Below are 6,245 nucleotides of genomic sequence, written 5' to 3'. Positions count from 1 at the left end.
GTCGGCCCCCTGCTTAGGAAAACAAATAAAACGGGGTAAGCTATATGCTTAGTGAATAATTGGGGTTAAATGTAAACGCACATTCAAATAAACATATAAATCCAAATATTTCACATCAATGCAGAAATGTAACATCACAATGGTAGGATATGGGTGGCTCCAAAGCTAGTTCAATTCCCTGAGCTTGAACGCCTGTTGACACTCCGTCAACCAAAGTACTCATGGTCCGTAGACTCCACTTAACTTTTCCCATTCACCTTATCAACCCCCGCTGGCCAGTCAATAGCACACAGCAGCTCGAGCAAAACAAAGTCACTTAGCTTTGGATGTAATAGTGTATATAGAACTTTCTTGTAGCGTGAAATCTATTTTTTAGAGTATCGAGTCCTGGCACGAGTTAGGCAGGCGATCCGCTAAACCTTTTGGTACGCCTTTGGATACGGTGGAGTCGTCATATAATGTGCTTTTAGATAGAATTTAACAAAATTTTTGAAAAACAAGAACTGAAATTGTAGCTTTTCCTCTTGATTTACTGTCCAGAAATTCCAGCTTTGAAAATTCTTTAAAAGTCAATCTTTCTTGTTTTGAATTCCACAAATATTGCATGCATGACCAGATTTAGGTGTTAGAAGATATATAGAGCCAAGATGTGTCAATTTACAACCAAAGTTTAAGGGATAAAGCTAGAAAAATCGCAGCTTCTTCCCCTCAGTTTTAAATAGAAAATTCCAGCATTACCATCAAGTGTTTCCTAGCAATACTCAACAAAAGCTGCAAATAAGAGCTGAAAATTCAGAGCTCAGCTCTCTCGGATTCCTAATGGAAATTTCAGCAGCAAAAAACCTCGCATACATGGCATATTTCTACCCAGATTCATCTATCAAAGAAATAACTGATTCTCTAGCAAAACTTGCAACAAAATAAATCAAAAGCGAAAAGAATGAAAGTTTTCACCGGTTGCGTTCAAACTAGAAACTTTCCAGCTACAAACTGTGACGGCCCCACCTCTCCCTAGGGTGAACCAAAGGGTTCGGCGGACCGCCTGCCCAGCTCTCACCGGGACTCAGTTTTTCACTTAAGTCCTTAATTAAAATCGAAAAAAATCTCAAATCTACATCAATTATCCAAGAATTACATATCAAAAGCGAAGCGACCACGCTTTCGCTGCGCCACTCTGATCCTCGATACCAACTATTATACAGAGGAAATTCCAAATCAAAACTGTACAAAATATAAGCCATCCAGTCGCATGAGTAAGTACTACAAGCCTTTCCTTCGTCACGAGCCCTGTGGAGGGGAATAAAAATATTTTTGGGGTGAGCTAAAAACTCAGTGAGTAACCAGCAAAATCAGTAAACAAATATATTTCACCATAATGTATTTCGATGATGTCATGATGTCATGATTCAAGTATCAAATGCACATATTTTTGCTTTCGTGAGCCAGTGAAATCATTGAAACTAAACACCCAACGCTCAAATAGATCCATTAACAGTAAACAGGAATAGGGAGCCATGAGCCTCAGCTCAAGGCACAAGCAATAAATGCTCTAAAATAATTTTCAAGCAATAAATGCTCTAAAATCGTAGTTCAAGCCGTTGGTGTTCAGTACAAGACTCCCCAAGAACTCATTGAAGCCAAATCATGTCAAGAATTCGTATGCTGGCACACAGGATATGCAACCAAAGAAACAATGCAAGAAACATTTTAAAAGTAACTTTGGAAACAGTTTAAAGTCACTCACCTCCACGGCTCAGAAATCATCCATCATATATCATTACCTTGTCCGAGTCCAAGCCCTAAATCACATACTCAAAGTAATCATACATACTCAAAGTGCGGACAGCATTTCCCCATAAATGCTTCATTTCCAACCTACAAACAACATCAATTCATCTCATTTCACTAGCCATTCCATAGGCTCCAAGTCATACAAATACAAAATCAAGCTAACGACATGTGCGGAAAAGGTTTAGCAAAAGACAGATTTGATGTGTTTTTGTGTAACGGATACAATCGAAACTACGTTTATCGGATTGGGGTGCAATTTATACCGTTGTGAAACTAAGACAGAGGGTTACAACTTTGATGAAGGCAACTCAGTCCAGTTCTCACCCTAACTAGGTCAAATTTGAAATATACGAAACCAGAATCTCACAAACAGGTTGGCTAATCGTACAATTGTTAAACAGCAATAACTCAGGCTACCGAAGTCCGATTGAAGTGTATCTTATGGTGTTTCGAAGCCAAAACACAACCCTACATTTCTTATGAAGACCTCCAAGGCCAAATCATGCATTTTCATGGTCAAAAATGGAAAACTACACGAAAATAGAAATCTGGGCGCGAAACAGGTTTCATGGACAGTCAAGGGTATTTCAGTCATTTCACAAGCTACAGTACTAGGATCGAGCTGAAATTTTGTAGGAAACTATTTTATACCATTGGCTACAACTTTCATGAAGATCTCTTAGTCACATTTCCAGTGTAACCCAATCAAATTAACCAATTACAGAAGCAATTATCAAGTTCGGATAGAAACAGGGCAGCAGGGGTATTTCGGTCTTTTCACTGGATACCGAGCTCAGATTGGGCTGAAAACTTACAGGCAACTATAAAACATCATTCTATACAACTTTCATGTTTTGTTCTGAGGCCAATTTGGCCTCTAACTAGGGGTAACAGGGCCGGGCAGAATAGGAAAAAAATTGAAACCCTAAACTGGAATCATGCATTCAAGTGCTAATCTTCCACAAAAACATCTCTTTAGCCATCACAAGTCATTAATTTAACATAATCAAGAACAAAGAAAGGATGGCTAGACATGATACCTTCAAATATCAAGAAAGGTGATGGCTTAGGGGTTTTTCTTCCAAAACAACTCCACCAAGAGCTTCAATCTTCCTTAGCTAGCAAGTTTTATGGAGTGGTTTGCAATTTAATCGGTTGGAACTCAAGATTTGGACAAGAATTGAAGTGACCAAATGAAAGGTTTTCTCTCTTTTCTCTCTCAATGGGTTCAGCCAAGAAGCATGAAGAATGAAGATGATTTTGGTCAATTTTTGATTTATTGGTAAAGTTGGTCCAAAGGTCAAAGTCCAACCCAATCACAAAGTGACACTTGTCACCTTGGTTGCTTAAACTTATCTCTTTGTCTCTCTAACACTAATCCATATAGGTAACTTCTAATTATCTCTGAGCACCTTGTAAAATAATATCACTTAATACAAAACTCCAACAAGTTGTCAAAAATATATCGCATTTACCGCACTAGCGGGTCCCACGTTCAAAACGCATTTCAAAATTAACTTGGACTAACTTGTACTAGAAAAATGGTTGGAAAACTATATTCCCTTACAATAAATGTATAGGAAATTAATATATTGAAGAAAGGCATAAAATTATAGACAAGGAAACAAAATAATGTCTCGAAAATATATAAAATGTTTCGGGTTCTCACACGTATCTTTCGGGGCGTCACACAAACAGGTTACTTCCACCGGTTTCTACCTCTATCTAACTTCAAATCAAACATGTATCCACATCTCTCCAAAGTGTAAGGAAAGATTGAAGTTTTTCAGCCATATTACCTTATTTTTCTGCTACAAATCATGCTAGAAGTTGGCTCACCTTCTTGATTTCTCCTTGCTTCAAGCAAGTTAGATGGACAACTTCCTCTCAACTGGAAATTGAGACAAGACACTCTAGTTTCTCTCAAATCTCAATACTCTCTTAGCTGGAAAAATGAAGAAAGGTCTCTCAACTCTCCTCTCACTGTCGATCGAAACAATGAAAAAAAGGAGGAAGACTCTCAAGCTCTCTTTGTGAGGACTTGCAAATTCTTTATATTTTTCTTAAAAATGCCCTTTGTAACATCCCGAATATTAGGATGTTGTTTGTGAAGAAAATATTAAAGTATATTTCTTTGGGTTTGATTTAAAACCTTATTTCGTTTTAAACGACTAGAAACCCTAATGTTTTAATCAAAAACCCTAGTTTACTTGTGACTAAACGGTTTCTTAAATCTTTCATATTTTACTAGAGATTCTAATGTTAATTATTGAAATTGTAAATTCCTCACGTTTTCTTAAAAAAATTTCCTTTTATTTGAAAATTATTATTTATTAAGGCCCTACTACCCAATTGTTCAACAATAAGTGCAGATGAACCTGGAAATAGGGTTTTACACTTCGGTTTCAAGATTTGAGCAAAATTAGGGTTTTCGCGATTTTTCGGCGGATGAATTTTCGGTACTGACCAAGGATCAATTTGGTGATTAAAAGTGATTTTTAAGTGAAAAATCATATGTGAGTAGTAGCAATGATATAAGGTTAGAGTATGGGAAGAAAAAAAAAACAGTAGTACGTGAGTTTTTAAGAAAAACGGCGCGAACCGGCGGGTCCCGCGCACTACCGGTTGAACGTACCACTTGACCACCACTTTCTTACCATACAAGCTTATTGACTTTTGAGCAAAATATCTTCTTGTTTGGCAGCTGCTTTGACCGAAAATTTGAGGCTAGAAAATAGCAAGGAAGAAAGAGAAAAATGAAAGGTGGTGGTGGCGACAAGTGTCGCCACCCTAGAGTTTCTTGGCCAAGTGATTAACTAGCCTTCTTAAACCAATTTTCTGCACTTTCCTCTTCATTTTTCCAGCAGCTGGTCGACCAAGAGGGAGAGAGAAAGTGAGAGCAAGAAACAATTCCTTCTTCTTGATTCTAACCAACCAAGTGACAAATTAAATTTCTAAACCGATTAAACTTACCTTTGAGTGATTAGTTAGTGATTGTTGGTGAAATTTTGGAAAGAGAAAGCTTGGGCTACACTTGGTGAACTCTAATCAAGGTAAGAGGATGATATCTCTCTAACTTTCTCTTTCAATCATGGTTAAAGTAAGCTTAGTAGCTTGATTGGTGGTGGATTCATGGATGCTAGCATGTGTAGAAGTTTTTCCCCAATTTATTTGATGAATTAGGGCTGTGGAATTTCTGCCCAACTTGATGTATGATGCTTGTATGTTACAATTAATGTTGTATAAGATGTTTTGGTAGTGTGAGAGGTGAGAAATTGGGGAAACTTGCACTAGAAACTACAAATTTCAGATTTCTGGAAATTCTAGCTTACATTCTGTCCGAATTTGTATCTGTGTGTTAGAGGCCGAATTGGCTTTGGGTCAAAGAAGGAAAGTTGTAGAGAATGGTATTTTGTAGGTGCCTGTAAAATTTCAGCCCAATCGGAGCAATGTAGGTCATGAAAAGTCCGAAATACCCGTACTGATTTAGCTCTGGGCCAAAACATGAAAGTTGTAGTATTCTGACTTAGCTTTTAAATGCCTCTAAGAACACCTGATTCGGACTTTTGTACTCTGAGATATGACCATTACAGGGTAATGCGGTTATATAGCCGACGAATTGGTTTCTGGTTTAGTAATTTGAGGATTTGACTAAGCTACATTAGGAACTGGACTAAGTGACCTTCATGAACATTGCAGCCCTATATCTTAGCTTCGAAACGGCATAGGTTACGCCTCAATCCAATAAGCGTAGCCTCAGATATGTTATTTCCGCATTCGTACGTCAAATCTGTCTTGTGCTAAGTTGAATTTCTGCACTTGTCATTGTTGTGATTCTTGTTATTATGATATTGTGAGCCTATGGAACGGCTCTGGACATGAATTGTTAACATATGTGATGTTGGGTTGTGGTTGAGAAAAATAATGAAACCTAAATGGCTGGAAAATTAGGTAAACACAAAGGGCATGCTGCCCGAATTTACGCTCGAGAACTATATAAATACACTTGCGACTTGGGTCGAATTGATATGAATAGTGCTTGAACCATCTAGGGTACTTGAGTATTTTTGTTCCGGGGTATATAAGGAAGGACTTGGCCGAACTTGTACCCTTGAGAAAGGAAATAATGATTGCTCGGAGTATGTTTTCCTTATACTTTCGACGTGCATGGCATTTTCAAGTATAAATGTTACAAAGTTTTACCATTTAAAAAGCGAGCAAGTGTTTCACGACTACCATCCGAGTGAATTTCAATTTCTTGATTTTATTGAACGAAACGTCTAAGTTTCGAATCTTAGTCATGTTTCAAAGTTCTCAAACTGAGTTTTATCGCAGATTTGGACTCCGAACCCGGAGTATAACCTGAAAGTGACCAGTAAAGGCACTATATCTTTTGGTGAGTGCTTTCAAATACCGAATTGCACTAGATACTTGAACTTGATACGTGACCAATA

Source organism: Coffea arabica, chromosome 6c, assembly GCF_036785885.1.
Source record: "Coffea arabica cultivar ET-39 chromosome 6c, Coffea Arabica ET-39 HiFi, whole genome shotgun sequence".
Taxonomy (NCBI): domain Eukaryota; kingdom Viridiplantae; phylum Streptophyta; class Magnoliopsida; order Gentianales; family Rubiaceae; genus Coffea; species Coffea arabica.
Note: the sequence above shows the minus strand (reverse complement) of the source record.